The sequence below is a fragment of the Callithrix jacchus genome, chromosome 8, assembly GCF_049354715.1.
Source record: "Callithrix jacchus isolate 240 chromosome 8, calJac240_pri, whole genome shotgun sequence".
Lineage (NCBI taxonomy): Eukaryota > Metazoa > Chordata > Mammalia > Primates > Cebidae > Callithrix > Callithrix jacchus.
Window position 1 is genome coordinate 71279659 of NC_133509.1, and position 9404 is coordinate 71289062.

The window sequence follows — 9404 nt, forward strand, 5'->3', positions numbered from 1 at the left end:
ACAAATTTTTCTTATAAATGAGTTGATTAAATTTATTGTGACACATATACACACAAACTTGTTGGTAATATTTATTGTAGCAAAAATGGGGGTGAATTTAATTTACAATGTTTATATCCATCTGCTATTAATCCCAGCATTCATTTCTGTTTCCCTAGATGCCTTGAGTGGTGGGGGAGGAGTAAGGTAAAGGAAAAAAGTGTTTTCTCTTTAATCTGTGACAAAAATAATTCCCTCTTCCCCTTTCATCCTCCTTCTCGAAATACTGTTCTTCACCCAAGAGCCAGCTATTCAGACTCTCTATCTCGATTTTTACTATTGTCACATTAGTATATAATGATCCCCCATTCTGCTCTACCTAAGTATTATATTTACCAGAAAGTTGTGGATATCAAAGAAGCATCCATTTGGATTGACTTTTCGGAATCATCCCCCTTATGCTGTATTCTGGGGAAGGCATGGAAATGACCTAAGTTGATTTCTAAAGTGTTTTTCATGTCAAAAATTGTGAGGGACAGCACATCATGCACACACTATCTTTTCTTATATTCTGTTTTGTTCAAAGACGTTAGAAAATGTTCACAAGACACCATGTCCTCCTTAACATACTTTCATGAGTTATCTGGTTAATTGAGGCTTAGCTGTATAATGAGAAGCATGTCTTCAGGAGGGCTTAAAAATATATGCTTGAGATTTTTTTTTTTTTAACAGCTGGGTGATAGAGTTGTGAAATCCCAAATTGTGCCTTGAGTTCTGGTGGCACATCCATACTGCCTAGCTTTGCCTTCATCATTTTTATTGACACACAAAAAACTTTCCTGTAAGAGGAAAAAAGTGCAGCTTTTATGTAGTGATATCCAAGTGTATGTTATTCATTTCTTTTATGGAATTCAATGTATATTTTACCCTAAGGGTATATTTTTCTCCATGAGACTAATTGCTCTAATAGGAATAATGATGTCTCCTATGTACCTAATACCTTTATCCCCCCAAACCCTCATGTGCCTTAGCAGTTCCATGATGAAACACACAGATCATATGCAGTTGTGGCCAGAAGTCATGGCTCAACTTACACATAACTCTACCAGGTTAACCCTCTGTTTACTGTTTGTCTTAAAAAAAAAAATCCCCTTTGGCATAAAAGAAAAGTCTTTTCTTTAAAGTCTTAATACAGAAAGTCTTAAGTAATTTTGTTTCACAGCTAAAATATTAAAGGTAAGTCTGGTTCTAAAAGAAAACTTGTACTTTTGGCTACTTTTAAGTTGAAAGAAGAGGTAGGGGAGACTTTTTCTGGAAGTTATAATCCGTAAATTAGCCACATCTGAATTTCCATAACAGAATTTAAATAACACATTTTTCTACAGTATTTTTTCCTCTTGGGAAAACTGGATGGATAAATGTTTAGTTCTAAAATAAAAATTGGGGGATGGTTGAAGAAAATATACTTACTTTTATCAATTACTGTTGGAGAACTTCATTTTGTGTCAGAGTTGGAGAAATGTATAGCACTGGTCTAGAATGATAAAACTGGATTTAGAGAGTTTTGCATACCTGGAAAATCATCCAGGTATGTAAAAAACATTTACAAAGTGTCTCTCTCTTGTTTTGAATTGCCTATAAGTTAATTTGCTTTCTTTAAGTTTTGAATCCATTTGGCAATGCATGCAGTGTAGTACTTTCATCTAGCAAGTAAGTGCTGAAATCTACTGGCATGAAACATTCAAACTGCAAATGGAAAATCTGCTCAGTCAAGTGGTGCTCCATTGTTTCCCTTTAAAACCCAGCAGCAGCAGCGCCTGGTTACTAGAATGGCCTTGCTGGGGAGGCTTGTAAATGTACCATGCATTATACAGCCCTGGAAGCAAGGTGATTTGACCAGACTAAAAGAATTTTGACTCTTCTGTTTTCTGACTTTCAGGGATTTAATGTTTAGCCTTAAACTGGCACTATGAGGGGTTTTTACATGAAGTAATGGGATCCCTATTTCTTTCCCTAGTGGAAGGGGTATCTTCAAGAATGGAGCCATGTGGCGGGGCAGAACTCAATCCCAAAGGAATTGAATGTGAATCACTCAGGCAATAAAAACTGCTAAGGGAATCTGTGTCGTCAGAACATCAGATTCACACCTCTGGTCCTGCAGGAAGGTGCTGTGGGGCTTTTTCAAAGGTCCCCTGTGGCCACGACCTTGGCTTTCTATCCTTCTAAGAAGTGGCTTACTAGTCAGCCAATATATTGGGCTGGCATTTTGATCCTGCAGGAAATAGAACTAGCCTTTTTCTCCAATCCTCTATATCCATCCTAGGAGGCTGTCAAGAATGGTAGCCTCACTGGTATGGCTGCATCATACATAGGACACTGGTCCAGCATTTCTGGTGCTAATCCCTGGTTTTGGCAATCCTCCCTCTCCCCCTGCAGCCATTAAATTTACAGTCTGGATATGGCATAGAAACAGAACCCAAACTGTAGCACTTTAATGCATAAGAACTATAGTAAACAGTACTGTATGAATTGGAATAAAACATGAAGGATTAGTATTGTCTAAAATCCCTTCTTTATTTTCCTAAATTCTCTACTCAAAAAATTTCTTTTCCTTTTTGTCTACTATGCCCTTCCTTGCTAACTAGTCTGATTTTTATTAAGTGTCTTGCCGAGAATAGCATTTTTATTAAATGCATTACCAAATGGATTGTGTCATGACATTATGAACTTAAACATCTTTAAGATTTAAAATGTGTAGGCATAACAACATAAACATAAAATGTGTTGCATAAACAACACTTTACAACATCTGTGCAAAACACAATGCATTTACTGAACAAAACCAGCAATACTTGCTTAATTCCCCGTCCCCCCCCAAAATTTGGGCTAATTCGTATTAATTTTAAAATGTTTTATTGTTGAAAAATGTGAATCATATACAGGTGGCATTTCCCCCCCTCTCTCGTTAGAAAAAAACAACAGTTTGTACCTACTGGCAAAATTGGTTTACTCTACAAGGATGGTATACTGTGTTTTATCCCTCTTGGCTAATTAAAGAGTTAACACTTTTGAAATTATGTTTATTTCATTTTTACATTTCTCTCCCGTAGCCTCCGTGTGTCCACTGAAAACAACATCGTTGGGTCCTTGCACAATTTTCCCAGAAATGCCTTCCAATCGTGTCCATGGAGTGGTGGTTATATTCCATTCCCCTACTGGCTCAGACACACAGCTTGTCTAAAAAGCCGCAGCCGCTGTGGAGGAGATAAGTCAGCTCTTTCGTTGGTCCTGGTGAGGGTAGAATTTTTAGTCAGGCAGGAGGTGCACTGAATGGCAGAGGGAATAGGAAAGGGTGCACCCGGACCCTGCAAATCCGCCTCTTGGAGCAAACAGCCTCTAGGTAGAGGGACCTATTAGAGCCTGCCCAGTTCCCGGGAGGGCCAACCCCAGCCAGGAATATCTGAGCTAGAGACCCCCTGCGCAGGAGGTTGCAGGAATGTCCCGTCTTGCCGGCAAGGTTCCTGCTGGCTTGCAGACAGTTGGTGATCCTCGCCACGATGCAAACGGTGAGGTCCTGGTCTGGATCGCAGTTTTTGTTCGAAACCTGAAAACGCTAGCTTGGGATTTCACAGTTCTGGCACTCCGGCCCGACTTAGAGGCGTACCCCCAATCCCCGAGGAACGAATTTCGCGCAGGCCGCAGCTAAAGAGCATTTTTTCAAGGCAGTAAAAGTGACCCCTACCCCTAACAAGCTTCCAGCTTTTTCTTCTCCTGGCTATCACCTCTCTCAGGGTGCGCTGAATTCTCTTTATCATTATAGTTTTTTCAAAAAATAAATGAAATTATTTACTTATTCGCTGTTTGCAGGGAATGAAATGAGTTGATCCGGACTCCAAGATGCACCCCAAAGAAAGAAAACGCAACTGTAGCGCGGACTCCGTGGAAGAAGGCTAACTGAGTCCACCACGTGCACTTCCGAGCCACTTGGGCCCAGCTAGCTGTGTTAATTACGGGTTCTAATTTTATTGCAACTCCGCACCTCCTGGTTTGTTACCCCTATAGTGGTCTTAAAAAGAAACACACACAGGCATACCCCAGAATCAATCCCCGGGAAGGCAAAGGTAGATTTTTTTCGGCGCCTGAGTCGATGCTCTGAGAGCGCACTGGGAGTCATGGGCATGTCCTGGCACTCTGAAAACAAATTGCAGCCGAGAGCAGGATTGTTCCGGGTCCTCTCCTTGCTCCTCTGTGCGCCGCTCGGCATCGGGGCTCCTGGGGGATGCTGTACACCGCCACCGTGGCTGCAGACCTCACCTCGACGCCCTGGATAACCTGGGTCAGGAGGAGACGTGCAGGCAGCCGGAGCCTGATCTCAGTCTCCTGCCCTCACCTAGTCCGCTGTGAACTCCGTGGCGTGGATTCTTGGTTCGTGGTGAGGAGGACAAGGTTGCAGATCCTCTTTGTTGCGGATCCTGGGTCCGGCCTTGGGCAGCGTTCTGTCTTCTAAAGTGTGGAAGTGGGCAGAGAAATGTCCACTTTCAGTGTAGATACCTGCGGTACGGAGGCTTCTTTTGGGGCTCCAGCGTGAGCTGCTCCTGCAGATTAAGGCAATGGAGAGAACAACAACGGCGACATGGTGGAGTTCAGATTTCCCCCGTTAATTAACATTATTATTTCATTTAATCCAAGTGTCTTTTGTGCCCTTATTTAATGTCTCTTGCAAAATGAGAACTAGATAATACCTCTTTGGAAAGGTTGTGTTTGACGTGAGCCCTCAGCAAATGGTAGGATGAACTGGAGAAGAATTGGTCCATCACTCCCCACCGCCTCCCCTGCAGAGCTTCTTTGCTGTCTGCAGCTTTCCCGCCCTGGCGCAAGGATAGCTCACAACCAGTGCCCTTGAGTAGCCCGTGGGGGCCGAAAGAGAATCAGGTCCGGTAGGGCATGGAAGATGGGTTTTCGCTGAATCGTGAAAAGACATGTTCGGGTTTCTTTTGGGACATGGTGAAGAATGGTGCGGGGCTTTGGAGTCAGTGCACAGTTGAGGGTGCAGAAGGAGCTGAAAGGGGAAACCATAAATGTCGGGCTTTGAAGTTCTATGGGTTTTCAAAGGCAGTTCCCAACCTTGTCCAAAACTCTAGTGGGAGCGCGATCTAATCTGGCTCCTATAGGTGGCGCTGTGACAAGGTGCGGTGGCCGGGAGAGGCGGCGGGGGGACTCGAAGACTGCGGGAAATTTTCCGCGACTCCGGCGCTAACCCTCGGCTCCCAGCCTCCGCTTCCTGTTTTCGGGGGATTAGCGAGAATCGTGCAGCACCAGTCTCCGCTCTCCGAGTCAGCGTGGGGCTGGTGGGTGGCGGGGTGAGCTCGGGGAAGGTGACAGGCTGGAAACACAGCGCCTCGACTTTGCAGCACACCAACCCTCTATGGCCCCGTCCACTGCTCAGGTGCGAGGACTCGCCAGACGGCACAGGACTCGGGGCAACTCGCGAGGGCATCATGCCACCTAGAGGAGACGCATAGTGAGTGAGCCCCGAGTCACCGAAAATGGGAGAACGTTCCTGACCGTCGTCAAGGTGACTCTGGCTTGCGGTTCGCTTCAGATTCCTCGGAAGCCAGAAATCGGGTCTAGAGAGGCTTGATCACTCTATCAGCAGTTCGAGCCCAGCGGAAGCTTGGGGCCTAGAGGGCCGAGGCCCAGCTCTTATCAGAGGACAGTGGTCTGGGCCTCGCAGCCTGCAGGCAACCCGGACCTTGCAATAAAGCCACATTCAACATAACTCAGATCACAGCCCCCAAAGAGCTTTATGTGAGTCCTGAAACCAGGGTTTAGAGGCGAGGCCTGGTTCTCGTTTATCTTTTCTAGACAGCATTTAGGCCAATAGGGTCTTTGCAAGGAGGCAGCCCCAAAGCCCTCACGCCGACACCTGAGGGTAGGGTCTCAAACAGCTGTGTTGAAGAACCTGCAGTCTTGCTTTTCCCATAGGCAGAGAGAGCTGCACCTCTTCTGAGCGCTGCAGCTCATGGCTGTAGAGTGCCCATGGACTGCGTCCTTCTCACAAAGCTGCGCAACTTCTGCTAATGCTGCAACCCTGGCAAGACGAAATCCTCTTCCTTCTGACTAGAAGGTCAGCCTAGCCTCCCCTCAGGGACCCTCCCTGCCCCTGGGCCGCTGGCCCCTTCCTCTTTTGGATCCTTGTTTGCTGTTGCAATCCCGCAGCCCAGAGTTTTGCCCCCTCCATAAAAATGTGTTCTCTTTCATTTGTGGATTTAATAAACAAAAGTAAGCGTATCACACGGAGCTCCACACCATCCTTCTGAAAGCAATTCAGCGTTGAAAACTGAAAAATGGGTGTAATTTGCGTTCAGAAAGTAATGGTAGGGTCACAGCAATTTCCCGGGCCGTTATTTATTTTCACTTTAAAGTCTTTAGGAAAGATTTGCTTATATGCTCGGAAAACTTCCAAATTCTAGAATACCAGCAATCCCGCTCGCCTTCAACGCGGGGGTTAAGGGGGGTGGGGAACAATTACTGAGTGACGCTAATATAGGGAAACTGAAAAGAAATGTCGATTGTTTTTATTGTAATAGAAGGAGTGAGCAAACAGAAAAACCAACCCCGGGTGATCGGAAACAGGCAGGCGGAGAATTAAAAGCGGGTTTCAGGCAGCAACAAGCCCCTCCCCTGCCCTCGCAAGGAGAAAGCCGGCGACTAGCGTTCGCAGCCCGTGGGGCCGATCCCACCGCCAGCAGCACTCCGGCCGGGTCGCCGTCGGACCAGCAGAACGCGGAGATGCATTTCGGAGCTAGGGCCTGACCCAACCCACTGCCATTCTTGCTACCTCGTGGAGCCGGGAGAGGCTCTTGAACCGTGAGGCTCCTTGGTGAGAAGGTGGAGAGGCCGCGGGGATATTCTCCGAGCATCTTTCGGCCGCTCTCTACTCCTCTAGGAGCGCTTGCGACTTCTCCGTGGGCTGGCGCGTCCGCAGTCCCTCCAAGTTCAGGCCGGCAGGTCAGTGTGCTGGCGCCACAAGTCCTCCTCTCCCACCCCGGGTCTGGCTGGGACAGAGGACCACTGAGGGCTGTCTCCATTCCCAATCCCCCGCTACTGCACCATTTAGCCACCGCCCCCTTCCGCAGCGCAGATGCTGCAGGGCCAGCGGTCCAGGGAGGACCCACCCTAGCCCCGGGCGCCGGGCAGTCTTCCGGTTGTCACTTGCAGCTGCAGTTTCTGGGAAACTCAGTTGGCTGCTGACCCTGCAAGACCGGGACAGAGCAGCGGGCCGAGTTCTGGAGAAGTTGGGCCTGTTTTTCTCTCTGCGCCGCGCGCAATGCCCCAACTCACCGTGAAAGGGCTTGACTTTACTGCATGTTCCCCAGGCAGAAGTCAATGCACTGTGAAAATCCCAGTCCCGGACTCGGACTCTGGCTGTCTTGCAATCCCCGCAACTCCTCTGAGTGGAAAAGAGGTGGGCACCATCGCCTGGGCCTCGCCTGGGGGTCCTGTCCCTAGCAGGGTGCAAGTTGGAGGAATCAGCTCCTTAATATTTTCTGCTAGCTCCGCTAGTCATTCATTACTGCAACTCGGAATAGAACAGCCTCTCTCCAGGACACACACACACACCTCACTCTCGCCCTATCCTCCCGTCCGCAGTCATCACAGACCTGTAGACCCGGAGGAGCAGCCTTCCCGCGGAGCAGCTTAGCCGGCGTCGGTCTGGGTTGGGGATTCAGGGAGGGGTCCTCGCGTTCCGCACAACCTGCAGTGCTTGGGTCTGACTTCAGCAGCCCTCGGGTACAGTCTACCGGGCTAGATTCCTGTTGCTTCTCCGCGTCTCTCCGCCAGCCGCTCTAGTGCCTGGAAGGGGGCGCAGCAGGTGACTGCCCGCGGCACTGGGAGGGCTGACAGATTTATGGAGACTTCACAGCATCTGGCTGGGGTCCTCGAGGGCAGGGCGGAGTCCAGCCGAGCCGGTGGTAGGGATTAAAACTTCCCCAGCCGCACGCCTAGGCCGAGCCGCCCCCGGAGTCCCCGGCTACTGCTCCCCTCGGGCGGGTGTACACCGGGATCCGGCCCGCACCGAGTGTACAGATCCCTCCAACCCTGTGTAGCCCCCCTCCTTCACACTCTAGGCCCGGCTGGCTTCCAGTCTCCCACTGAGTAAATATTTACCCAGAGAGCCGGTCGCCCCTCGGAGGAGGCCTCGACGAGACTAGGGAAAGGCTTTTTGGCTTCTCCCCGGCCTGAGCCAGCTGCAGGCCTTACTGGTTGTGTTTTGGTTTTGGTCTTAAATTTCTCCTTTTAGTTGAAATTCTTCTAATCTCTTTGTGATCTCCTGGGTCCAGACTGGCCAGTACCCAGGGGGCAGTGACTCCAGCTGACTCTTGTTTTTTCTCTAAGTCCTACGTCCTTACGCCCATTGGAACTGACTATACCTGAATGTTCTTTCTCTTCCTTCCTCTATCCCTCTTTCTCTCCCTCAGATCCGTCGTCTCTCGGTGGAGCTCAGTGCCTGCCTCGCCCCAGCACTCTGTCCGCGCCTGGGAAGGCTTCAGCGTCACCCTCTTCTGCTGGGGTCTCACTGACAGCGTCTGCCGCTGCAGCTTTGTCTTCTCTTGCTCCCAGAGCGGGGTCCTCTGCTTGCGGTGGATACTTAGTGGCCCAAAGCACCTAAAATGGGTTCTTTCTGCGCTCTTGACAATGTTAAGAGCACCCAGTACCTGCAACCGACGGTATGAGTGGGGTCTGCGGGGAGCGGCCGGCGCCGCGGATCAGGCCCCCTGCCCACTGAGATGCTACCCCTGATGCGCCCAGGGAGTCCGCAGCATCTAAGGCCACATGGTCACAGCCAAGTCCAGAAGATGGAAAGGGAGAGATGGCATTGAATCTGTGTGAGAACTGGGGAGATGTGTGGCAGACAAAGGAGTTGGTGGGAACAAGAGGGGGTTGTATGTTACCTCCAAATGGCCAGAGCTCTAAACAGTAACCTTTTACCCTAGGCTGGTGCTGTAGAACTGCTAAAGCTTTCGAAGAGTCCCCAGACACCCCGCGGGGCATTAGGTTTTGCATGTTGGTAGGCGAATATCCTCGTATCCGCCTAGCAGCCCTGCCGACTGCGAATTCTCCCTGGGTGCACGGAGGTAGATCACATTCTGCGCAGAGGACGACACTCACTGCTTGTCTGTGAGGAGGAAGGAGGATTCCTGATCAAGTTGCTGGGCATGTTCATTCCCTCCTGAAGCCTAAGGCAAAGTCGTAAACTCCCCTCCGATGCGTCAAAAACTCAATTAATGTATCAGCCTTAAGAAGGCGCTTCTGCTTCTAAAATCTTTAGATTTCCGAAGGCTCTACTTATGTAAAAATGCCAGGCGGTGCCACACGGTGTCACTCAACAGATATTGGGGTCAGACTAGAGTGAAATTTCT